The 27,016-nt window shown below is 33.3% G+C and overlaps 1 protein-coding gene across 9 annotated transcripts in view; it reads left to right on the top strand.

The window, feature by feature from the left end:
• The first annotated feature begins 4,587 nt into the window (after window positions 1–4,587).
• The window catches only part of LOC145276974 (serine/threonine-protein kinase tricornered-like), a 582,645-nt gene continuing 560,216 nt past the window's right edge, over window positions 4,588–27,016 (top strand). For 2 of the 9 annotated variants that reach the window (XM_080128529.1, XM_080128525.1), the window contains exon 1: window positions 4,638–5,059. The gene's annotated coding sequence lies outside the window, so the exon portion shown is untranslated. Of the gene's footprint in view, window positions 5,060–27,016 lie in introns of all 9 variants that reach the window. The other 7 variants (XM_080128531.1, XM_080128528.1, XM_080128524.1 and 4 more) reach the window with 6 other exon arrangements.

Below are 27,016 nucleotides of genomic sequence, written 5' to 3'. Positions count from 1 at the left end.
CTCTGATATGCCATAACCGCTTCTCTAACTTGCCAAAAGCAATAGAAGCCTTCTGAGATACAAGCATGCATCTCAGAACCCAGTGAGCCATGTCTTGACATGGTGCTACTAAGGTAAATAAATGTGTCAACAACACCTAATCTGGTGCCATCAATATAAATGTCAGGTTTGCGGTACTGAAATGGAATATGTACATCAAATCCGTTGCCAAGGCTGCTGGAAAAATGGTGAGATCGTTTTACCATTCCAGTAGATGTATCACTGCTGATGCAATTCTCTACCTGTATAAGAGCCAAGTATGTTCAAGGATGAAGAACTGTTGCCACGTCTGGATAGGAGCTGCTAAAAGCTGTTATTTCAGATCATTTGAAACCATAAGCAGTAAGTTTTAGTCTCCCCTCCATCAAGACCAGAGGTTTTGGGGAAATATATATGCATATAAAAGAAAATCGATTTAACCTCTGAAAATTAAAGCAGTTTATTATACTCACTTTAAGTTCACAGTTTTTTAAACTTGAAATATTTAGAATCTATATATACATATAAAAAGCCATTTGTGCAAATGTGAAAAATCTGTCTTGCACCTAAATAATAACACTGCAAGCACAACGGATCGGGTGTACCAATTTTGTGGCAAAATCTGTCACAGTTTGGCTAGTCTGAAAAGCCACTTGTGAACACATCTAATTCGAGGGTGGAATAGGGAGGGGGATAGAGGACATGAAATAAAGAAGGTGGTCACGCTTGAAAACGAGAGGATAGCCACCATATATATATATATACAATATCAGAATCCTGAGGCGAATAGGAACACAGATTAATGAATTGCATGGTATCAAGTCTTATAGAATATCTTTTGGAGGTAATATTATATAAGACAGTCCCAACCAAAAAGACATTAGCTCAAATGGAATTTATAGTTTTTTTGTTTAAAACATGATTTTTCAGAAAAGAAATTCGTTGTTTGAATAAAGAATACAGTTCAGGCTTTTTTCCTTAAGTCATGGATTTTCATTTCAGAGGAATAGTCATTAATAAATATTAGGTCTAATTCGAAATAATTTTGCTATTTACCACATACAAAGAAAATATATTTAATTTTTTGTAATTAATTTTTAAATATATTTTGTAGAGGACTAGGACATATAAATCCTAATCCCGTTACAAAATAAAATAATGAAACGAATCGAATGAAGTAAACAATAACTCAATTGCGGAATGGAATAAACATGTCGTTTATTTTCTGTTGAAAATAAAAATGGTTTAGGTGTAACACGTGTTCATTCAGGCGTTGACGACTACATGCATGGAAAAGAAAGAAATGAAGTTGAGGACGAGAAAGGGCCATCCCGCACGTAGAAAGGAAAATAGAAAAGGAGTGTTTGCCTCAGCAAAACCGTGCGTTCATGATAGCAGTCGTCCACATGGAAAAGTCTTCAAACCAAGAGCTATGGACGCCGAACTTGCCTGGTTGATGAAACCAGGCGAAAGGGAAGAAAGAGAAAGTTAAATAGTGTTGTGGACTTTTATATCGGGGTGAGTGTTCTGACTGCGCATGTCTAGAATTCCTTTCAGGGGAAGTGACATTTCGTATGTGTGCGTACTTGTGCGCGTATGTGTGTGTACATGTGTGTGTGTGTATGAGGATGTGTATATGCGTGTGTGTGTGTGCGTATGTGCATGCGTACATGTGGGTGTGTATATGTGAGGAAAACATGTTCAAACAATTTTCTTTGTATGTGCTAAAAAGCAAAATTATCTTGAATTAAATCTGATATTTGCTAATGACTTTTCCTCTGAGGAGAGGAGCCTACATCGAAAATCCATGGTTTAAGAAAAAAATCTGAACTGTATTTTTTATTTAAACAATAAATTTCTGTTTTGAAAAGTCATGTTTTTCTGAATGAAATTTAAACAAAAAAACTATATATATATATAAAATGCCTCCGTTCAGTCTCAAGCGATAATGGATGCTCCCTATAAGGGTAGATTTGCGAGTAATTATGAGGCAGGTGTTGCGCAATCTTCAACAACACCGCTTCTGAATCGGCACTGCTCGAGTCCAGTGGCAAGTAGAGCCCAGGACGACTGGAAACAATGTACCTATTTACAATGCCTCCCCACGGGACAGAGTCGTTTTTTAACGTGGAGAAAAGGTACAAAAATAAAAAATTGTCTCAGTCATGAAGGACTGCTCCTCCACCGAAAGAGAACAAGAAATGGAAGTGCAACATCTGAAGAACAGATACTACACTTTGAGATATTAAATCTTTTATTCATGTTAAAAATACAGTCAAAATCAACGATGAACAAAAAACTTAGGCACATGGCCAACTCAAAAGGGGGGGATTGTAGGGGTCGTTGGTCATCCTTGTCACTCCAGAACTAAACAAAATCAAAAGTTTCTCCCAGCTAGTATCTTCTTTCACCATAATACCGCATTCACCCTTTCATATTGGGGGACGTCCTACTTAACTCCCAGTTTTTAAAACATTTTTTATTGACGTATAAAAACAAAAAAGATAATAAAATGGTACAATAATTCATTTGTGTCGAGGGCGGGGAAAGAAAAAACAAAAGGCGATTAGTAGGACCCTCCCAACCCCGTCTAGTTGATAGACTGCTCGTTCCACTAGGTTTGTAAAAGGAACCTCGCTTCTGCGGGTCAGTCTCTAGGTGGGGATGCCCTCTAGATGGGGGTGAATGGAGAAAAGAAAATTTTGTGGGTAAGGGATGAGGGTTAGTTTGCATTTCTTTCTCTCCAAGATGGGTAAAATTTAGAGGAAGGGGTTAAAACAAAAATTGCAGGTAAGAGGGGATGGGGATCTTGGAGGCTTCCTAATCAGGGAGGGATGGAACACACACTCAGCTAGCTGAGAGGCTACTTGTTTAATTTTACTTTACAGAACTGCGCATTCCACACCTAGGCGGGGAACATGTATTCAAATTTGGCTCCTCTTCGTGCACACAGACTTGCCACATATATCCATCTTCTGTCAAATACCACGCAATGCAGCCTTCTTCTATCACATCTGATCTTCACCCGTAGTTGGTGTTTAAAGAAAGCGATCAGATCTTATCAGAAAAAGACAACACCCCCCGGCAACCTTGCAAACGCGACGTCCAAATCACCATTCTGGCCACGGCCAGGATCGTAACATAGACCATTTGTCTTTCCCAGTCCCACGGCGGCCTCACGTTGTCCATAACATTGGATACGGTAATTGGGCGAGGATGCTCAGGATCGATGCGAGCCGTCACTTCGCTGACATACGACCAGTACTGGCGGAGTTCGCGGCAATCGAAGAAAGCGTGATCAGTAGTTTCTACGGCCGTTGTCCCACAACGGGGACAATCAGGCGACTCCAAAAACCCGGAACTGCATTGTATGTTGTTGAGTGGAAGTGCATTTCGGGCCAATCGCCAGGTCAGAGAAAACTCCGAATTGTTCAGATGACTCGAACCTAGCGCCCAGCTCCACGCGGAGCGGATCTCACTCTGCTGCCAACCCAAACACGTGCATAGCGGGTCGGCGGTGGCCCCCTTCACTAGATCCCTGTAGAGTTCCCTATGGGTAGCAGTCACAAGGTCACTGGACCTTGGTAGTCGTTTTAGCGCGGCTCGGCACTCTTTCATGTAGGCAGATTCTCCCCGCGGCCTGCAACGGCTCTCGATGGAAGGGTCGAGAACGAGGTCGGGGAAGGCGGCAGTAACCACGGGGTGCCACAGTTGGTCGTCTTGCATATAGTGGCCAGCCTCTCAGCATCTCGATGACACTTCAAGTCCGGCATTCCCAAGCCTCCCTCACACGGACGTTGAATACAGACCTGTCTGTTCACCCAGTGTCTTCCTCTGTCCCAAAGGAGCGAGGACAAGAGTTCGACAAGAGCTTTTAGGTGTTTGTGCAGGCAGGGGAAGTACGGCCAGAGCACCTGGAATTCCCAAATGGTCACCTATTTTAGTACTGACCAGGCTGAACGTTACTTAACTTTGGTGATCTAATGGGAACCAGTGTGTCAACGTGATTATGTTATATATATATATATATATATATATATATATATATATATATATATATATATATATACTTTACTTCCTTTTTCTTTTGCACGTTCTCGCCTTTTACCACTCTTCGTTCCTTTACTTTTTTTTTCCTTCGTCATTTTCTCTTGCTTAACGTTTTCTCTCTTTCTCCTACCCGATCTACCTTTTCGTTTTTTACCCTTTCTCTCTTTTTACGTTTCATCTCCTTTTATTCGCTTTTTCTTTTCTGTACCCATTTTTTTCTTCCCCCCCCCCCCGCCACACTTTACGTTTTCTCTTCTTCTTCTGATCTCTCTCTCTCTCTCTCTCTCTCCCTTTATTTATACATCTCTCATTTTGTTTATGCATACTTTTCCCTCTCTTTTTCTTCCTTTACGGTTTCTGTTTATTTTCCCTCCCTATCTTTCTTTACGTATTCTCCTCTTCTCCGTCGCTTCCTTACTTTACGTTTTTATTCTGCTCCCCCTTCTTTAACGCGTTGTCTCCTTCTCCCTTTCCCCACTTTGAACACCACTCTTTCTTTTTCTGTTCTTGTTTTTTTTTGTTTTTAAAATTATCTATTTACCTACTCCACCCCCTTCCTATCTCTTTCTACCTTTAAAAAAATAGCAGCAGCAGCCGGCTTAATGATATAGTAACAAGACTTGTCGCCGTCGTAGTCGTAGTTTAGTTTGAACAGAACAGGGCAAAAAAGCCAAAGGAGCAGTAACGTCTCGTAATAAGGCCTGCTTTAGGACCACAGTTTACCATTCTTCTTCAAAACGAATACACATGTATATTACATGAGCTTCCGCACAGGACCACTACGATTGACGTTTTACCTACAATTTATACCTTTTTAAAGCTCCCCTCCCCCAAAAGTGCTTTTCCTGAGTGTCCTACAAGGACCCCCCCCCCCGTGTTTATTCCAACACTTTTTTTTTTCACCCCGAAGTGAAGGGAGGAAATATTTTGAGGTGTTTACCGTTAAACAGCTGCAATTTGGAGACTCAAGAATAAACTCCTGAGGGCCAGGGTGAGTAAAAAATATTATTTAATGAGTTAACCCCCACCTCCACCTCTCCTCCTCCGAAATCTTAAATATAAATAAACAAATAATAATGCAAGAAACACCTCGAAATCATTGCAGATCTAACAGACAATTGTATCATATCTAATAATGATGTGGTTTAAAAAAAAAAAAAAAAAAAAAAAGAGGGATTACTTTTATACTAAGTGTTATATAAAAATGATCCCCCCAGTTTCTGGCCCGGTATCACTAACGTAATATCTCGTGTCTCTAGTGTCTATTTTTATTTATTTTTTTAACTTTGGCATTTTTTTTTATTTATTCATTAATATTTATCTTTTTTATTTATTTTTACAAATATTCGAACAAAGACAGCAAATTCCATCTTTCAATCATTAGCAAAAAAAAAAAAAAAAAAGAAAACAAAACTATGAAATGCATTATATAATATATATATATATATATATATATATATATATATATATATCAGTATTTACTCCTGCAGTGTTCAATGCATGGATAGAGCTTAGTAATAGTATAAAAATATACTCGTATATTTTTTTAACTACTAACTACTTATGTCTGCTCTTCTTCAATACATGTTATTTATGTAGTTTTTAAACGATATTGTTAGAAATGCCGGTTATTAAGTGAACTTGTATCTATTATATATAAATCGGTTTCTTTCTTGTCGTATAGTAGTGTTTCTGTTTGTAATATATTATAATATAAAACGTCTGCATCATCGTCTGATATAAATAAATTAAATCTGTGTGCGTGTGTCAAAAGAAGCCTTTTCTTTATTTGTTTTTGCTATGGATGGCTCGAGGGGACATAATTTGTATTTGTTGATTAGCTTTTAAAATCGCATTCGTTTAATTTGCTTTAGTAAAGAAAAAAACACCAAGTGAAATATTAATGGTATTTTAGTAGTTTTCTTTTTTTTTTTTTTTTTTTTTTACGGTAATCATAATGTGCTTGCGTTTAATTTTATTTTTACTGTATATGTAGACAATTGTTTTAACCTTTTAAATGTCCGATCGTCCATCCGTAACAAGTGAATACCCATTTTAATCAATCGTCATAATTTCTATCGCTTTTATTTTTTGTTTCATTTTCTTGTAAGTTTTCATTTTTAATATATATTTAGAAAGGTATTCGGTTTACCGAGGCATTAATTTAGCAATACGTAAATAACTTCTCTTTTTAAATATTCTTGAATTAAGTTGTTAAAATTTAAATTTATTTAAATGCTTTTTAACAACAAATATGGTGAATGAAATAGGGAGTTTCTGTATGTAAAATGTTTTTTTTTATTTTATTTTTATATTAAAGTATAAAACTATTGGTTGAAGAAAACTATCAAGGTGAACGATTTTTTTGCCGTATCTCATATTACGAATAAATTTTTAAATAAACAATTCTAGTATCATTTAAAATTTATTTACTTTCCAAGGTAAAAAAAATAAATAAATAAAATAAAACTCAAACGTCTTTGTAATTAAAACTAACGTGACATCTGAAAAAATTGTACGATTTTCTACGTTTTCAGCGTCATTATCTCTTTTAAAAAGACGTTAGTTTGGACGGTTACTCGATTTGTAGTTTTAAATTATATTGCAATTTAACTGAGAAAAGTAAAAAAAAAAAAAAATTCAAAAATTAATATTGAGGCATTAAAGAACTATAAAGAACGATAGATTAACACATACACTCACATATATGTATATGTCTTCTGTTTCACTTATAAATACAATTGATATTAGACTAAATTTGGGTGCTTAGACCCGTTCCCGAGTGTCAGTATTGGCTCTGTAATCCGGTACAGTTGAACCAGAAATGCGATCATACAAAATTAAACTCGAGTTCTTGAAGGAAATGTTTTGTGAAATTTACACTGTAAATATTACAAAAAACACAATGCCCATAACACTAGAATTTTAATTAGGAATAAAGTGTAGTATCTGTGATGCTATATTTAATCTCTTGGCCTCCGTCAGTGACTATCTGTCCTAGACTTGGGTATTTTCTTTTTTTTTTTTTTTTTCGGTACTAGTGCATTTATTGATCCGTGCTGAAATAATGTTATTTAAAAAGCCATTCTTAACATGGGGAGGGGAGGGTGTTTTGTACCTATTCTGTACTTTAACCATACAATTGAATAATAAAAAAAAAAACATATCGCTCCGCGCTATTTTTTTAAATCGTATTTCCAAGTTTAATTAAAGTTTTTTTTTTATTTTTTTTTTTATTCAATTGTAAGGTTAAAGTACAGAATAGGTACAAAACACCCTCCCCTCCCAATGTTAAGAATGGCTTTTTTTTAGATGTTATTTCAGTGCGGATCACTCTCTGCATGCATGACTACCTAAAAATTTAAACTTGGAAATACAATGTAAAAATAGCACTAGCACCATTTAATTGTTTTTTTTTTTTTTCTTCTTTTTAAATCCAGAATGCTTCCTTTTGGGAAATGGATTTTTTTTCCCACCTTAAAAATTGACATTTTGTATAACTGTCATCATGGGAGGTCAACAGACACTAGAAAAAAAAAAAAAAAAAAAAAGCAACAATTTCCATTAAATTTACAATGCAACAATATATAAATAAATCGATGTTTTTGTTAGGAAATCTTGTTTCATTTAGTATGGTTGTCACTTCGTCTATTGTAACTCGTTACTGGATTTGGCGCTTGTCCAGAACCCACACGAGAAAAAAACAAAAACAAACTATGTATGAATATGATGTACGTACCTGGAAAGCTAAAAAAAAAAAAAGTACGTAAATTGATCAAGTAGTTTTATTTTTATAACAAACCATTAAGTGAATTTAATTTTTTTCAAATGCCTTTCCCATTCATCCCATTAAAACATCTCGATTTGGAGTTATCTCTCTTGTTTCTTTAGAATGTTTTCCAGATGGCGTCGTGAGATTGTCGTTCGTCGTTTAGCCATAATTTTTTTTTTTTTTTTTAATAATTCAAAAATGAAACTACCTGATCAATTTTCGTGTACGATATTTCCTTTCCGTCAAAAGGACACACATCATACAGATATTTTTAATTTTTTTTTTTTTTTTCATGGCTGGATTCTGGACAAAGAACCTCATTTTACCGAGACGATAATAACAGCTATGGGGGGGGGTGTAATCTATATAAGCACCTAAATCTTTTTATTGTACTATATCTTAAAATCGCAAATTTTAATGTCTTGACGGATGTCTCTTTAACCTATTTATAACAGATTTTCGCAGTCGGGACGGGTTTTTTTTAAAATTATTTTTTTTTAAGTGTTGTAATTAAAATTAACTGAAAATAAGCTTAAAAAGAGGTGGGGGCGGCTAGAAAAATAACTTTCGTTGTGTTAAATTGAATACTGAATCTGTATGAAGGTCTTGATATATATATATATATATATATATATATATATATATATATATATATATTTTTAGTTTAATTCATTGGTTACCCGACAAGGGTATTGACGGACCTGTACGAGAGTGCCCAATCTCACGTGTTTTTTTTTTTTTTTTTTTTTTAAGGATTAGACTTAACCATATTATAAAAAAAAATTAATAACTTTTAAGTGGATTTACTTTCTCGTTAAAACGTTCTAATCACGTGACGCGTGACAGTCAGGTAGCAATAAATTAGAACGTTAAGGAAAGTGAACCCTCTTAAAGTCATTAAATTTTTTTTTTTTTTTTTTTTTTTTGGTGGGGGGGGGGGTTCTGTTAATATGATACTTAAGTCTGTAATCTATGATAATTATGTGACTTTTTTTTTTTTTTTTTTTTTTAAGTATAAAACAAATTTTTAGAGTGTAGGCACTCTCGTACAGGTCCGGGTCCGCCAGCATATTTAATGGTTTGGGTATTTCGATAATCAAAGACGGTTTTAGGCAATTTTCTTTTAACTTATGAATTCTCTTATAATTGGTATATTCTTTCGGTTCCATATATTTAAATTAGCTTGCTTCAACTTAAAAAAAAAAAAAAAAAAAAAAAAACAAGCTTAAAAAAAAAAAAAAAAACTCAACTTGGTCCACAGCAGGCGGTGTCCGGTTAGATTCAGTTCCTGTATTTAATTTATTTCATGAGTTTCAATTTACCAGATTTTTAATTTTTAGTTACAAGTATAGAATAGTTAGCCTCTGTTAAATGTTTTCTAAATGACGTTATATTAGCACGTCCGGTTAACTGCAGAAGATTACTTGGATATTTTTAACATAGGGAAGGGAAGCTTTAACTATTCTGTATTTTCACCTACAAATTTAATAAATGAAAATTAGTACAAAATTTGGTAAAACAAGTGTAAGCGACCTAAGACAGGATGTCTTAAATATCAGGAACTAAATCTGACCGGACACCGTTTGCTGCGGAATTTGAGTCTGGTTTATACCAATTAAAAAAAAAAAAAAAAACTGAATAGAAAAATACTGGTTTTCAGTTGTATATATAAAAAATGGGTTTGTCATTGATTACATCTCGTGAAGTAAAAAACAAAAACAAAAACTACGACTTAATTAACCTCACAAGTTTTTTTAATTTTTAACTCATTATTTATATATAAAAACATTGTTTATCTTGATTGCTTGTCACCGTATACAATCACTTGAATAAAAATGGTGAGAGGAATAGAATAATGTAAATAATTGACTTAGTTGATTATGACATCAGTTTTTTTTTTTTTTTTTTTTTTTTTTTTTAACAACGGAGTCGCCTTTTATCAAGGCCGGAAGGCCACTCGAGGATAAAAGGTAATACTGAGTAAAGTGGCCAGAGACCACACCGTAATGATCGATAGTGGTGAAAATTGGGTAGAATTTGATTAAGGAGATTAGGGTTAACAACTTTGGACTATCATGTCAGCTGGAAAGCAGACCCACAATATAAAGTGCCACAGACGACCAGCGACCACTTCTGGATAATTTTATTCATGAGGATTTGCGTTTGGATTTAGGCAGTGTGAGAAATTGCTGAGGGTGTTTGTAATCTATAATAAAGAGTAATGTGTATTTGAAGCCCCCCCCCCCATACTGGTAAAAAAAAAAAAAAAACCTATGTTTAGCAGTCCGAGAGAAGAAACTTTGAATAAAAGTCTTTCCAGTAACAAAGAATCTCAAACGGTGAAAGGGGTAGGATTTCGCTGTTTTATTTATTTATTTATTTATTTTTTTTTTACATAATAAATTTTTGGAGTGGTGTTCAAGGATGTACATAACATTGAATGGGAGAGTTGTAAATATAGTGACATTGATTGAAATAAATTTCCGTAAATATGTACTCTTTAACAACCTTCCGTGTACTTCTGAGTCCTGCTCCAAACTCAACACGTTAATTCTCTCTCTCTCTCTCTCTCTCTCTCTCTCTATATATATATATATATATATATATATATATATATATATATATATATATATATATATATAATTTTTGGATTTTGTCGAAACATTATCAGCCAATATTTCATAATTTAACACTAACTTGTTACGAATAACCTAATTTTGAAAACATCAATTCGTTATGGTACAATTGTGCATATTCTTTACACTCGACTAAATCTTGAATAATCTGTTGGCTTTCTTTTTTTATATACGAGTTTATCGTTATTTATTCTTTTTAAGAGCTGACCATTATTCACCAATTTATGCCTTATCGATATGATGCAATTCCGATTCGGCAGTTTTTTCTTCCTATCAAGATACAAAAAAAAAAAACAGATTCTTATGATTGTAGTTTGTTTATATAAAAATCAAATAGAATTCCGTTTGGTAAAATTTTACATTAAGGCCCGTCTCACGTTCGTATTTATTTATTTATTTATTTTTTATTACATTTTCACCCCCAAACAAGGCACATTGCTACTTTGATGTAGGGGGCTACTATTAAGGACACAGGCTACAGGGGTGGGGAGTTGGGCAGCAAGATGTCGGTTCACGTTACACTTGAACTTCTGCATGTCAGTACAGTTGGAAGCAGGAACCTGGCAGGGAGTTCCAAAGCCTAGCGGTTTTGGGGAAGAAACTACTGGAGTAGAAGGCTCTCTTACATCTAGGGATCTCTACTGTGAAGGGGTGGGATTGTACTACTTGTCGAGTTTGTTGGGGGTATTTACGTAGAGGGGGTACAAGTGCTTGCAGCTCGTCGGAACATACTGTTAAAGTACTTGTAGAACAGGCAGAGGGATGCTACATTGCATCGATGGGACAGAGGCTGAAGCTTGGATGATAGTTCAGGACCTATTAGGTTGGCAACTCTCTTTTGAACTAGTAGCAGATGCACTGGCCCAAATATGACAACAATACTCCATACATGGGCGAATGGTAGCCTTATAGAGGTATAGGATACTTTCGGGCGTTAGTATCTTTCTAGCATGGTAGAGAGAATCTACCTTTTTCGCAGCGGTCCTGGCGATACTCTCAATGTAATTGTTCCAACTCATGTTTGCTGAGAGCATTAGGCCAAGGAGTTTAAAAGATGTGCTTTCAGATAGTCTTTGGCCATTGCTATTGGTGGTAGAGAAGGTTTCTTGTAGTTATTGAAGGAAACAAGTTTAGTCTTGGCAGCATTGAATGTGACCATCCATTTTTGTCCCCATTCCACTACAGATTTTAGGTCCTCTAGTATTTCTGCCATTTCTTTAGATACGTGTTCATTTGTTTTCCTGTCGTGTCTGTTATAGAGTGTGGTGTCATTAGCATATATACCCATCTCGCAGACAATTTTGTCAGGGAGGTAATTTATGAATATTAGGAATAATAGAAGTCCAAGGATAGACCCTGAGGCACTCCTGCATTTATATCATATTTAGATTTACGGCCATCGAGGACAACCTGGATTTTTCTCTTATCTAACAAGGATTTAGTTATGTTAAGTATTCTTCCAGTGATACGGTATGGTTTGATTTTCCTGAGAAGACCTTCGTGCCATACCCTGTCAAAAGCCTTAGATACCTCCCCTGCTTTCTCAAGTGAATGGTATATACGCTCAGAGATTAGTTAGAATGTCTGCTGTGGAATGGGCTTGCTTGAATCCATATTGTTGGTCGGTAAGAAGTTTAGCATCTGTAAGGTGATTGACTAGAGCTTGGTTAATTATGGACTCAAATATTTTGGCAAAAAGTGGGAGGAGGCTAATGGGGCGGTAATTTGCTGGGTCAGTTCTTTCGCCAGAATTCTTGAAAACTGGTACCACAGAAGCAGTTTTCCAGAAGGCAGGAAAGCATTTTTTTTTTTTTTTGTAGATTTCGGTGTGCTAAAAGTGAATCTGCAAACTGTTTCCGTCGCAAAAAATGGGTTTCATGATATGTAGAAATTACTTTTTCGAAAAGTGGGTGATCACTTTTCCATGTAAATTTAATGAGCACCCACTTTTTGGTCACCTGAGAGAGGGGTCAGTTTTTGAGTGCTTCTTGGCTAAAAAGATTTTCGATTTCTTTTTCTGTTTTCATCTTTCAATAAAGACACGAGGAAATTAAGAAATAAAGAAAAATCGGTATTATTTTACTTTAAGGCTCGTCATGTGAGACGAGCCTTAAAGCATAGAAAATTTTTTGTAGTTTTCGGTGTGCTTTGTAACGGTTTCCATCGCAAATTAATCGTTTGTATGGTATTCCCTGAACTTTTCCATTTCACAGCCTATCCTTCGTTTACTCTACGCGTGATCATAAACAAAGGGTGTTAAATGTGCACTCGCGTACCAAACTGCCTTGTCACAGTGTAGTATTGGCGAAAAATTAAAATTTGACCAAAAACAAGTAGTTTTCCAAATATTAAACCATGTAATTCTGTTATTACGGGTGGCCATTTTGTACGCGCAAGTGCGCGCATGTGGTCGTGGTCGACGCAACACAGCGTTTACCGTGTACTCTCTGTGGCCGTGGCGTTACCCGGGAGTCATTTTGCTTTCAGTTTTGCCGATTTTTTATTTGATAATTACGTTTGATCGTTACTAATTATTAATGTGAGCAATATATTTATTATAAAACGATAAATAATTTTAAGGTAATGTTTTCAATCTCTTCCTAAAATTATTGGATAATTCCTAAACCTCACGGTCATGGAAGGATGCGAGAAGAATCTGTCTAGACATTTAAAAGTAGTTTTGTTTTCGTTATTAACTGAGCAATAATTTTGAGTTAAAATAGGAGTTTCGTTGTTAGAATAAACACGACATCAGGCTAAAATTCGGTGGCTATTTTGTTTTACTTCGACTTCTCAAACCTGATTTTCTCAATTTCAGATACATAATACTAACTGGATTTTTAAATGGAAATAATTTTTCATTTTAAGTAATATATAACGAAAACAAACAAAACTACTTTTAATGTCAAGTTTTTTTTTTTGTGCCTTCATGACCGCATTATTTTTTAAAAATTGCCAATTGTATGCAAATAACTTTAAATCTTTGAAAACGATTTACTAAAAAGCTTTACTACCAGAAATTATTTAAGTTTATATTCATTTAAAAAATAACTTTTTTAAGAAACAATAATGCATTCTGGTGGATTTGATTTTATGTAATTTTCGGCGCTTCTACACGATTAGGACGAAATTTTGTATTCGATAAATGGAATTTTCAGATTGAAAAAAAAAAACGATGGTTTCTACTGATTTTTTTAAATTTTTGTCAATTCTAATAAATTACAATGGTAGCTTCCAAATTATGCAGTAGAAATTACCTGAATAATACTGAATTGTTAAAAAAAAAATTAATCATGTAAGCAGGTGAAAAATTGCGGTCATCTTGTTTACATTGAAACGGAAAATTACCTCCCTTTTGAACTCTCTTGTGTCTTACGATCGTTTTCATCAAATTTTTTTTTACCTTCTCGATTTTCGTAATTTTTGGATATAATCATTTTAAAAATACGAGGAATACGTAGATACCATTATTTTCATGTTAAATTCATTACAAGTTCCAACATTTCGTTCTATTAGTGTAGAAGCAAAGGCACCGATTTTTTTTTTTTTTTTGTAAATACTAAAATATCGTTTTATTTTATGTTGTTGCAGTTTCCATTTTAATTTAAAAAAAAAATCGATTAGAAATTAAAAAAATCAATTACGTAGATGTGAAACGAAACAGTGACACACGATTAATATACAGATTAACTTTTAAAGGCACGAGCTTGTCAAATTTTAAATTCACTTTAACCTTTCAATTAAATGTTTTAGTTTCACTTTTAAATGTTTGCAGTTTTCTAATATTTGATGTTTCAAAAATAAAATCTCTTGCCACTTTTTCCATAGATAATTATAATTATTAAACTTAGTTTGAACAATTTTTTTAGTTGTGTATATAGAACAGCGTTATTTCTCTGCTACTGTGTTCATTTTTATCAAGTTAAACAAAAGCGGTTTTTCTGAAATGTCTCATGTTTGTTTAAAAACGTGAAACGTTCTTAAAATAAGCAAATCGTTCTTCAGTGTAGGAGGAAGGCCTTGTTGACCGACTTTTTGTACGGATGCTCAAAAGAATAACAATGTCATGTTTTATTTATTATGTAGTAGGTGTAGTAGTACACTTTTATTGAATGATGTTGGTGGTAAGTGCAAGTATGTTGTTAAGTATTTTGTCTTCTGATTATCAATCTACCCCTCTCCCCAAACCGCATAAAAAATAAATAAAAAATGACTGGCTTAAGTAAAAAAAAAAAAAAAAAAAAGAAGCAAACTATCGTACGATGTTCTTCCAGTGTTCCTGATAGTCTGTTTAAACCTGATAGTCGCGATTAAAGCTAGGCTATCCTTTATTCGTTAATAAATTGATATTGTATCAAGTTTCATTCAAAATGTAATAGAAAAGTGTTTTTATTAATTAAAATATGAATGCTCTATTGCTCTGATGCTTGTTTTATTTTGACGTATGTTAAACATTTTTTAAGCACCATGTTAACATACATTTTGGATTTCTTTTATATTAACGTGAACTTTTCGTTTTTTTTTTTTTTTTTTTTTTTTTTTAACATTCGTAATTTTGGTCTTCAGAATGATGTATTATCTTTTTGTTTTGCTTCCCCAACGCGGACAAAGTTAGGTACAAGATTAGTTTTTAATGCGAGACCCCCCCCCCAAAAAAAAACGGTAAATTTATACAAACACCGTGACAGCGAATTAACCCTAACCCTAAACCCTAACCCTAACGCTGTCACGGTGTTTGTATAATAATACCAAAAAAACACAGCCTTTCTTCTTCGCAGGGGGGGGGGGCAGACACCCTTTAAAAATCAATCCAGGATTTATTCTCCATCCGACTGAGGATAAAACGGATACTACACATTGACTTTTGGCTCAAAGGATGGATAAAATGATTGTCTGCTTGATTATTTGAGAATATTTTAGGAAATTGAGATTTTTGTGAATGTGAATTAAAAAATAAAATATTGCTATCCCCCCCCCCCCCCAAAAAAAAATCTAGAGAAATAAATTAGACTTTAAAGCAGGGGTTCACTTAACTGTTCTTGAGTCTTGACTACATAGCGTAGGACAGAAAACGAGTAATCATTTCTAAAATGTTTAATGACCATCATATTTAAATAAACAAAACATTCTTTAAAATCTATTAGTATACTTAATATATTTTTCTCGTGTTGCTAGAATATCTATAGAGTAAATTGTTTGTCATGACCGAAATACGCCATGACCTTCTTTTTTCGTAACAAAGTTTTGTAAAGTTATTTGATCCAGTCCAGCTGTTACCAGCGTTGACAGAATATTTATTATTCAATGATTCAGTAATATTTTTCATCGATATTAATTTAAGTTGAATCGCATACAGCTAAAAACAAATCTATATAAAATGAAACATTATTGATGGACCTTGATAAGTGGTAACTCCTTTGTCAAAAAAAGTTACAAAAAATCTCTACCCATTCCAGTAGATAAATATGTAAAATTTTACTTTGAACTCGCAAACACCCTGGATTTTTATTTTTGACGTGATATATGTAAAATTATCAGTTCGCCAATTGTCAGATCAAAATGCTATATTGATAACATTGTAATGACTATAGCGTAGGACAGAACTGGTAATTTTTTTTTTTTTTTTTTTTTTTTTTTTTTTTTTTTTTTTTTTCGAAACATGATCGCCATTTAAAAAAAAAATTTCGTTCATTTTTCGGTTGACATTCTGAGGGGGAAAAAGGTAAAATTTAACCTAAATTCATATCTACGATTATGGATTATTAGTATTTATTATTGGTATTAGTATTGTTTATTATTGGTATTAGTGTTGGTTAATAGTACCTATTTACAATGTCTCCCCACAGGGCAGAGTTAGACACCAGGGTCGTTTTTTTAACGTGGAGAAAAGGTACAAAAATAAAGATTGTCTCAGTCGTGAAGGATTTCTCCTCTACTGAAAGAACGAGAAATGGAAGTGCCACATCTGAAGAACAGATACTACACTTTGATCTTGGCCAAAGTAGTATAAGTTGTGATATACAAATTACGAAACAATTACAAAAATGATTGTTTTACATGTTAGCAAAAAAAAATAAATAATAAATAAAAATCACTTTGAAATAAACCATGGCAAATTTATGACTAAATCTACAGCTGTGGCGTTTTTATTCATTTTTTATTTTTTTTATTTGATAGAATGGTTGCTTTTCAAATGAAACGCATGTTTTTTTTTCTTACTCGACTCCTTTGATGTCTGTTATTTGACCTTGACACATCTTGAACGTTCTTACCTTGAGAGATTGATTGAAAAAAATATAAAATAGATTTTGGATTTATTCGGACAAATATTTCCCACGTTGATTATGAATAGATTTTCAAAATTTCGGCCAATGCAACCTCCAACTTTCTTCAGGTGTCTCTTTTCAAACTTTGGAACTTGTCCAGAATTTCGAAACCTTAAATCCACGTGGGTAGATTGTTCTCATTTTATCGAAGAACAGTCAGATTTTAATATGGGGGGGGGGGAATCTAGCCTTCTAAAAAAGAGGTCCATCCTAGATTGGGATAAACATTTAAATTACCTCTGTCAAGAAGGATTTCTCATTCACTGACCAAAGATAGAAAAATAAGTGTAGTATGAAAACAAGATACTACGCTTTGCTTTGCTCCAAGAACTACAGAAAATAGTAGTTCGAACAAAACAAAAAATAATATTCTTAGTTCTCAGCACCAAGTTGTTTATCGTTTACGAGCGATTTCGTATTGTTTTATTATGCAATTAGGTTTTTGTAGCTAGTTTTTTTTTTCACGCTTAGAGCTGTCAACTAGTGTAATTTATTGATTTCACTTTGTAATGAATTGGAAACCCCTATCATTCGTTTACCACACACGCACTGACTGTGTATTAGAAATAGTTTTGATTTCTTCGAAAAATGTCTGCATTTTAAATAGCTTTAATCTATCGTTTAATAATTGTTGCTTATTTAGTTGGGATCTTTCCTTATTTACATCTTTTTAAATATAAAAATATTATCAGCTTGTTTTTTGTAGTTATGCAGATTGAGGCCCTGCTATGTTTAAAACATGTTTTTGATATGATTTTAAAGTTAAATCCAAGTTTTACAGTATCTTTTATTAAACTGTTAGGTGAAAGTACAGAATAGTTACAAAAAACACCATCCCCATGCTAAGAATGACTTACTAAATCATAGCATTATTTCACGATCCTTATTCTGCATAAGTACTTTTTAAATATTATTAGCTGTTCCTTTTAATACTAAAAAAAAAAAAAAAATGCACAAAAAAAGTACTTTTTGAATTGAACACGTTTATTTTTAAAGTCATTTTCCCCGCTTCTACAGTCAGCAAAAAAACAAAAAAAAAAACAAAAAAAAAAAAACGAACATAAATTTGTAAACCTTATCAAGTTATATATTGAAATAGTTATTGATTCAAATATAACCCTTTCCTGGGAGCAAAAACGAATAACAAAATTAAAAAAAAAAAGTCTTTTAGACAACATTTTGCGCGTGTCTGTTCGTCTATACATAACTTAATTTTGCATACTCAATTATTTTCTTGGTGTTTGTGCCATTTATGGGTTACTATATTTTAGATAGGAATTTCAAGTTGAATTCAATTTTTTGTGGTATCTTTTTAAATTGTTAGGTGAAAGTATATAATAATTAAAGCTTCACCCCCCCCCCCACCTCAGCATGTTAAGAATAGCTTTCTTATTTGAGCCTGGTCCATTATTTGCACAAGTATAATTTAATTTTTTATTTACTATTAATCAAATTATTGAAATAAAAAAACTAAAAAAAACTAGTAAATCCAAACGAATTTGAAATATTAAAACAAATTGTAAACACGATTACGCGTAAAATTGAGCGCATGATTTTTGTTCGTTTTGGCTCTTATTTTTGAACGCTACTCCCAAGAAGCGTTTAATCATTCTATTAATATTAACAAAACTATCAGACAGTATCTCGAGTGTCTTGTTAATACGTAACTTTGATAAATATTGAATTTTTTTCTGTAAAAAAAACAAAAAAAAAAACAAAAAATATAGCCTGACAATCGATTTTAACTTTTTGAGGTGCACTTATTGAACCATGCTAAAATAACATTTAGAAAGCCATTCTTAACATGGGGAGTGGCACCTAACAATTTAACAAGATATCGTAAAACTTGAATTCAACTTGAAAATACTATTTAAAAATAGCGCGGTCCAATAAATGCAGTAAATGCACTAGCACCTTTTTTTTTTTTTATTATATAGCATAAACATTGTTTAGTAAACAATGTTTACTCTAAAATGTAATTAATAAATAACTACACCTCATTAAAAATCGAACATTCTTGGTAATACTCGAAATGAGACTATGACAATGATTAAGTAATGAATATTATTTCGAAACGGAAGCTCAATCGTGTTAATATTTCGTTTAAGGGAAAATATTTAGGTTAGTCTTTGTTATTCATAAAAAAAAAGTAATGTTCGAATTTATTGTTGGTAATTTCGAAACTGGTTATTCACTAAAAACGAAAATGCAATATTTAAAATGTAAAAAAAAAAAAAATAAATAAATAAAAATAAAAAATAAAGTAAACTGTCTTAGAATTGTTTCTATCAATTCATTTGGTTACATTTCTTGCCTACCATAGTAATAAAAAGATAATCCCCAAAACGTTGTTTTGACTTTCGCTTTTCAGGCCGCACACATTATTTTATATTTTTTTTTACAATGATCCGTTTTTGAACAAAAAATATTTTTATTTTATTAAAAAACTACCAGAAAAGAATTTAAAACGTCATCCGCGTCCATTGATAGGCATTTCTTCATCGTTAGTTTCGTATATTATTGCTGCTTTCTGCTAGTGCTATCCGTCTTTGAATAATTAGTTGCATCGTAGTTATTTTATGAGATATATATATAGTGTGTGTGTGCGTGCAAATATTAATTTTTTATCAATTATTAAAGAAAAAACTTAATAGTTTTGCACTAAAAAAAAGTAATAAAAAATAAATTTAAGGTTGTTTCCAAATTAAACTAATGGAAAAGACAACACTCAATTTTCAGAAGTACGGATGCCACAAAAGACACTTTATTTTTTAAAAGCATGTTAATGTTTCGGAATTTTTAATATCTGTGTTGATAATTCCTATTTGGGTTACTATTCTCATCTTATGTTCAAAACGTTTCGGCCGATGTAACCCCCATTCTTCTTCAGGCGCATCTTTTCGTATTTGGGAATCATTTTTTGACTAGATCTTAAGTTCAACACGATGAACTCGAAAAGAGCTGGAGATTACATCGGCCGAAGCGTTGTGAATATGCCAATTGATGGGAATAGTGATCAGAGTGAACGTTTGGTTTGTCTACTCTTGGCGAGAGTCAGATAAGTATATGACAATGTCAGTTGTAAAAAAAAAAGTGAAGCATGGTCTCCCGTTAGTGCACGTGTACGGTGAACGAGGTATAAAAAAAAAAAAAATTACTAAGTTCAGCACCCCCCCCCCCATTTAGCCTGAAAAGTCTTTTTATTAACCCTAAACGAACTTCAGGGGCACACCCAAATGTTATCGCGAAGTATAGACAAGCAAAATTATATAGAAATCAGTTACAACTTTTCAGAAAGTTTTCTAAAAATCCAAGGCATCAATTTTTTTTTTTTTTTTAATAACCACAAATGTCAATTTTAGCCATTTTAACCCGGAAGCCACCCCTAGGAGGGCAACTAGTTTCCCCCAAAATACGTTCTGTTACTTTTTTACTCATATCATGTTTAATGTTTTGTGCAAAATTTCCAAAAATTCCAAAGCGTAGTTATTGAGAAAAGTGCGTACGGACGAACAGACAAGAGTGAATTTACAGGTCCACCACTCTGCTTTTGTCGGGGGGGGGGGGACCAATATTTTTTTTTTCTTTTTTTTTGTGTTAGTGTAATGTTTAATTAGTAATTAAAAAATACCGTAGTAGCAGTCAATACCAATTTTCAACTTGCCGAGATCTTAAATTATATGAAATTTTTAAAATATCGACACCAGGTGACCAGTTACTTCTCCTCTCAATAAATATACACCTGTTATTATATATTAAAATAGTCTCGATAATGGTCCTTATGGGATGTATTTCTTATTTTTGGCGTTTCCAATTTATACTTGGCATGAGGTTGTCTATTTCTAAGCAATTTCGATATTTGTTATTTAAACACTTTATAATAACAACGGCTGTGATGTTAGTGTAGCTAATGTTACCACTTGCAGCATGATAACCTATTGGCTACGTCTCTAACCTCAAATCAGTATATTTCGTATTTTTGTCAGTCTTTTGTAGCATATCTTTATACGAAGATATGTACAAGTTTGAATGTCCCAAGTCTAGCCTCAAATTTGTGACGTCAGTCTTTCAGCCTCTTTTTCTACAATTTCTTGAAATTACCAGTGTCCTCGGAGAACCTTTCACTTTGAACACTTCCTCATATTTAACCAAATGATATGTAACAATGCATTCTCTCACATTACACACTAAATAAATACCGTTACAGTTTAACTGTTTCTTGCTAATGGCTTTAGCCGGCAAAGTATTTTCTCTCAACATCATTCTTACTGCTTCTAAATATATTATATTTCTTAGTCTGTGTCTGTCCATTCTACTTTTTTCTTGGAAACTACTGGACCGATCTGGCTGAAATTGTGTACGAACCTTTTAGATAAGGTGCAGCAAACTAAGTATTGTATCCAATTAATGTATAGTTAGGGATTAATATATTAGTCACCACAATACCACATTTACTCTAGAAGTTTTCTTGTAAACTACTGGGATGATCAGGCTGAAATTTTGTATGGACTCTTATGATCAGGTGCAGCGAACCAAGTATTATGGTATACAATTGATGCGCAGTAAGATTAATAAGGATTAGTATTTAATGCAAAAATGAGCACAAATTTAACTATATTCAACCATCAATTTGGCATAAAGCATTTGTTCTAAGTCATTGAGCTATAACTTTTGTCTGTTTTTAACAAGTAAAAGTCTAATCATTCATATTTACTTAAAGGAACATGATTGTCTGTTGCTCTTTGGACCATACGAGAGACTACTATCAAGCATCCATAAGCTTCCAACATGAATAAACAAAAGCTTTTTATTACATAATGCATTTTTCTTTAAAAAAAAAAAAAAAAAAAAAAAAGGGGGGGGGGATATACAACACTGTAGAAATATGTAAAACCATTTATGAACTGTATAGTAAAGTTTCTCTAAGTTCAATATAAATTAGTAGTTTAATACGTCATTCTGTTAATTTACCTCTGTTTCTCTCGAGTGTATTATCACTTTCTCATCTTTTACTTGGTTTTTCCCTGCCAACTGACCCTGTGCACTTCACTGTTTACCATTATAAACCCAAGAACTCATCTCCCACATTTTATATTATCCAGATTCAAGCCATATGAGGATTTCAATTTAGAAAATGCAAAACATCATGAAAGACCTTCAAAGGGTTGATCTTTTCAAAAGTAAACATTGAAGTTCACAAAAAATCACTACCAAAGAAGGTTAAAACAAATTGTCATACCAATAAATCTTATCTATCTTTCAAAAGTATTTATAATTCTGGACTACATAAAAGAATTTTTGTACAGTTAGTTAAATGCTGACAAAATCCCAAAATAAACCATGTCGATATGTACAAACAACATTCACTGCCGCTGCTGCTTTGAATAAGTCAAGACATTTTTTCAAATGTCATTGTCTTGAACTTGATGTTTTAACTTAAATTTTACTCTTGAAATGTTTGGATTATTTAGACTACTCTCATCTTGGTTGTTTTTAGTATTGAGACGATTAATCAGAACCAGATTCCTTTCCAATCCACAGATCTACAAGTGTATTATTACATTTGTGAAAATATATGCACATATTATGTGGTTTTTAAGGTAATATACCCCCCCCTCCAACTTTATACCTAAATATTTATAGATTTAAAAACTGGAATTGTTAATGGTATCATTCAGGGAAAAATATCGGAAACGTCCCATCACTAGTTGTATATTCACATTTCGATCTTTAAGTGTATGTTTTTGAACTTGAGAACCTAGACAGAATTTCCAATCGAACCTTATTTAATTCCTAGATGTGTGGGGGAGGGGATGGTTCTCATTCTGAACTGTGAGTTTGTAAGTGTCAATTTAATGTTATTCTTAGTAATAATTGCTAATAGTAAGGATTGAACTTTCAGCCTCCAGAACACTGTCACTTAGAACTGATTACTAACAAATACTACAAATACTGTTACACTGCATGTTCATATGGATTATTAACCAACATTTATTACATACACATGGCTTAACGGATAATGTTGGTTTTAAAAACAATCTGTTCAAAGTGACTATCTTCTGAAGATTAAAGATTCAATCATTATTATAGATGGTAATAATTAATATTAAACTGAATGAGAACAATCTACCCCCTGTGAATTAAGTAAAGGTTTTAGTTCTAAATTTAATCCGGGTTCATAGGTTTGATATCTGAATTCCTAAACTCAGAAAGATGCACCTTTAAGGTCAGAGGCTACATGGGTTGAAGCATTAATATAACCAGAAAGATGAGAATCTTAGTCCAAATATCAATCTTCGTCTAAAGTTCTAAAATGTAGGTCTTATGTTTGGACCGCTTGTGAATTTGATATTCCCATGAAACTTCCTCCTCTGGAGGAAGTCAGTTAAATTCAATTAGGACGAGTGCTGTTTTAATGAGTGATATTTGCTAAAACTTTCAAGATTAACAGATCAACTAAACAGAATGTTACTTATCTAATGAAATTGGCTTAAAATTTGTTATCCACAATTGTTTTGCAATATCACTACTCCTTGGTGTGGCTAGATATTGAGTGGTTTTCATTCCAACCAACAATAATAGCATAATAAAATAAAAATAAAAATTCTCAGTTTTCTAATGAATAAATTTCTAAAATATTTTCACAGAAAATCAATGTTGTGTTGAAAAGCAATAACTGACAACTATAATCATTATGATCAATATTATAATCATAATTATAATCAAAGAATCTGTTAAAGGTGCTTCTACTGATGACATTGCCCTTAAAATAGGTCATCTTGAAATGACCCAGCACCAAGATGGAAACAATTAGATGCTGAGATTTCTAAGACTGCCACTGATAAGGATTTAAGGCATATTGATCATCAGTGCTGTAGAAGACCTGGACAATTAAGCAAGTTCATTTTCACTGCAGCATATTGTCCTGCTGTAGCAAAATCCACAAGTGATGCCATTTTTGGAAGCACTGTCATATTAGCATTGTTATTTTGTGTAAGATCTTAGCAGTTTTTCATTCTTTCAGCATGCATACCTGTGATTCTAGATGAATAAAGCCTTATTAACTGGTAATCATTCGTCTTCTGTGTTCCGAATCGTTACACATGTTCTGTGAAAATTCATCTTATGCTCTGACACAAAAAGTTTTGATGATGGAATGGACAAGGGAATATTTGAAGTTGTCTTTTCACCGAGACGCAAGACTTGATCAATCTGAAGGTTGAGCAAATGGTTCAGTGTATTTTGCAAGTGTCATCATGGTTTCATGCCCCAACAATAGTGGAGAAGTTGTGATAGATAGGCCTCCTTGAGGATAGACTGTTTTTTGGTTCCATTAGAGTATCCAAAGGAATAGAAGTGGTATCTGCTGCTTTAATGCTCTAGTGAGATGACATACCTCTTTTAGTATTACAATACTTTGTATTTATACATGACAATGCCCGTTCTTCCTCTGCCCATTTTATCTAAGCAGTTTGGGGATTCAAAGTGAAAAGTTAATTATCTGGCCACCATCTTCTCTTTGTTTTTTTTTATTGGGTCTAAACATTTTGGCCATGTTCAAATGAGATGTTTATGCTGATGTCAATTTTCATTGAAAACAACCTTTTTGAGAAGACCTAATTATGTTTGTATCACTAAGACTGTCACATATGCCACGTTCAAGAAATTAACTACCTCCATGGATACAACACTTTTGATGGTCATAAATAATAAAGCTGTTCAATAAATATAATTAGGTTATTACATCTATTAAAGATAGATCCTTATGTTTTATGTTTATTCCCTATTAATACCAACAAAAATATTTTTGCTATTTTCATTGAAAAACTTCTGATCAGTCAAAACTGAATGATATAAAATCTTAAAATTTTTTTTCAAATACTGCATGTCCAATTTTGCTAAGTTGCCACTGTGTGCCAGATTTTGTTAAATAAATTCAGTAGTTGATTCATAGAAAATTGAAATTTTTAATTGTAATATTAAAATAGAACAAATAAAAATTTAGAGTAAAATGGCTTAAGCTTCTTTCCTTTTAACTTACAAGAAATCTTAACTACCAATTGCCATTCCTAGTAACACCCTCACCGATAGCTCATTGTTTAAAATTTTCAGCTTAACATTCACAGGCAACATGATTTGAAGCAAATACATTGAGAACATTGCCAAGGCCGCTGCAAAGATGGGCGTCCTCTACTTGCTAGAAAATTACTTGCACTTGAGAGTATCTTATATCTCTGCAAAGGCACCCTTTGTACATACATAAAATATTGCCACATCTAGGCAGATAGATCTACCACTAGTCTTCCTTTTTATACAGGATCCAAAAGAGATTTTCCAATATGATAGGTTCTGCCAATCCCTTTCCGATCACTGCAATGTTACATCCCTGTGCCTGTTTTACAAGTACTTTCATGGAATGTGCTCTAATGTACTCATAGCACTTGTGCCTTTTCGACTATCCCAACAACCAGTTAAATCCCACCTCTGCAATGTTGTGGTCCCTAGATACTGGAAAGCCTTCTACTCTAATATTCTTCTCACAGACTGCTAGACTTTTAAATTCTTTTCCTATTTCTTGCTTTCCTGACTGTATTAACATGCAGAAGTTTAAATGTAATGTGAACAAACATATCTCAGCTCAATTTCTTACATAGTTCCATGTGAATACGATCCCAAATAAAATAAAACTTATCTCATGAGGAAATTGCACACCATCGAGAAAGCAATATTTTTGCATTCCAGATTGAGGAAATGAAATGTTGATTTTCTTGAATGTGATTACTTACAGAGTTCGAAGTTTGAAAAACAATATCTGTTTATAGGTATGACTGAAATTCAGTCCGAATGGTTTTTCAGAAGTGAGAGAAGAATGTTTTCTCTCTGTAAAAATCTTGATTTTTCGATAGGGTTCACATTTAACAATCTTTTCAAAAGTTGACTTGAAGACCTGGTTGAATCATGTTGAATGCATTTCAGGTAATAATGTTGAAATAAATGTAAAACAGATGCTGAAACAGGAAGTAGAATACCTTTGCAATGGAACAATTAGGAAAAGTTGACTTTTTGAAAAGATGAAGTGGTTTTTAATTGTTTGAGGTATTTATGGAGAACTGGTTGACTCTTGTTCAATGACAAATCTATCCCTGGCAGATGTAGTTCATGACTGGTTAATTGAATTTTTTGTGCTTTGATCTGAGTTTAATAAAAACTGGGATTAGAATTAGATTATTAGAAGTGATTCTGATTGTAGCAGTGCTGCTTAACGTTTTGAAGTTTTAGACAATGCATGTATTGGGTTAGATATCCGATCCGGAAGTCTATAACTTTGTGTAAAGGCAAAAGGGATTTGGGATTTCACATTTTACCTTTTAAAATACAAGGGTGTGGAGAAGATATTTTGGTTTTCAAGTGAAGCCAATTAATCTTTTGATTTGTTGAATTTAGATTTGGGAAGAAAAAAAGGATTTTGATATTTCAGAGAAATGAAAGTTTTAGTTTTTTGTAAAATAAATTGAGATATTTTAGGATGGGAGTGAACAGTTAATTAACAATCTTATAAAAGCTTGACACAAGTATGTGCCTTGAGCAGATCTGCTCAGCATGTTCATACTTATCAGACATGGGCCAGATCCATCGTATGCCACATGGTCGCATCCCTAAAGACCTCCTGAACAGAACTTGCCTTTCAAAGGAAAACCACCAGGCAGCCACAGCTTCAGTACCATGATGTTGTGAAGTGCAATATGGTAGCTGTAGACATTAACAGAATGTCTTGGGAGAACCTGACAGCCAATCAGTCCTGATGGAGAAGAACCCTAACTAAATACCAAGTTTAGGGAGAAGCTGATACAAGTTTCCACAAAAAGGCGGGTCTGCAGAATGCAAAATAATGGATCTAACAAACCAGGAACAAAACCCATATGCAACCTCTGCAACAGAGACTGCCACTCCTACATTGACTTTTACAGCCACATGTTGATGCTCCAATCAGACAACTGAGATGCTAATTAGCCTTAATTTGAAGTTATCTTACCAAGTGACCCATCTTTCGAAGTTTCTGTTTATGTATCGTGTTTGATCTCCCATTATTTTATACTGTTTCTGTCACTTCAGTTACCTCTCTTTCTCTCCCTGTTTATTAACATTTTTTCTTTTACAAAGGAGTCACCTTTTATCAAGGCTTGGAGGCCTTTTGGGGATAAGAGTTCATGAGT

Source organism: Euprymna scolopes, chromosome 5 (assembly GCF_053919585.1).
Source record: "Euprymna scolopes isolate OS-2025 chromosome 5, ASM5391958v1, whole genome shotgun sequence".
Lineage (NCBI taxonomy): Eukaryota > Metazoa > Mollusca > Cephalopoda > Sepiida > Sepiolidae > Euprymna > Euprymna scolopes.
The sequence above is the reverse complement of the archived record's forward strand: the minus strand, read 5'-3'. Positions and strand labels throughout refer to the sequence as shown.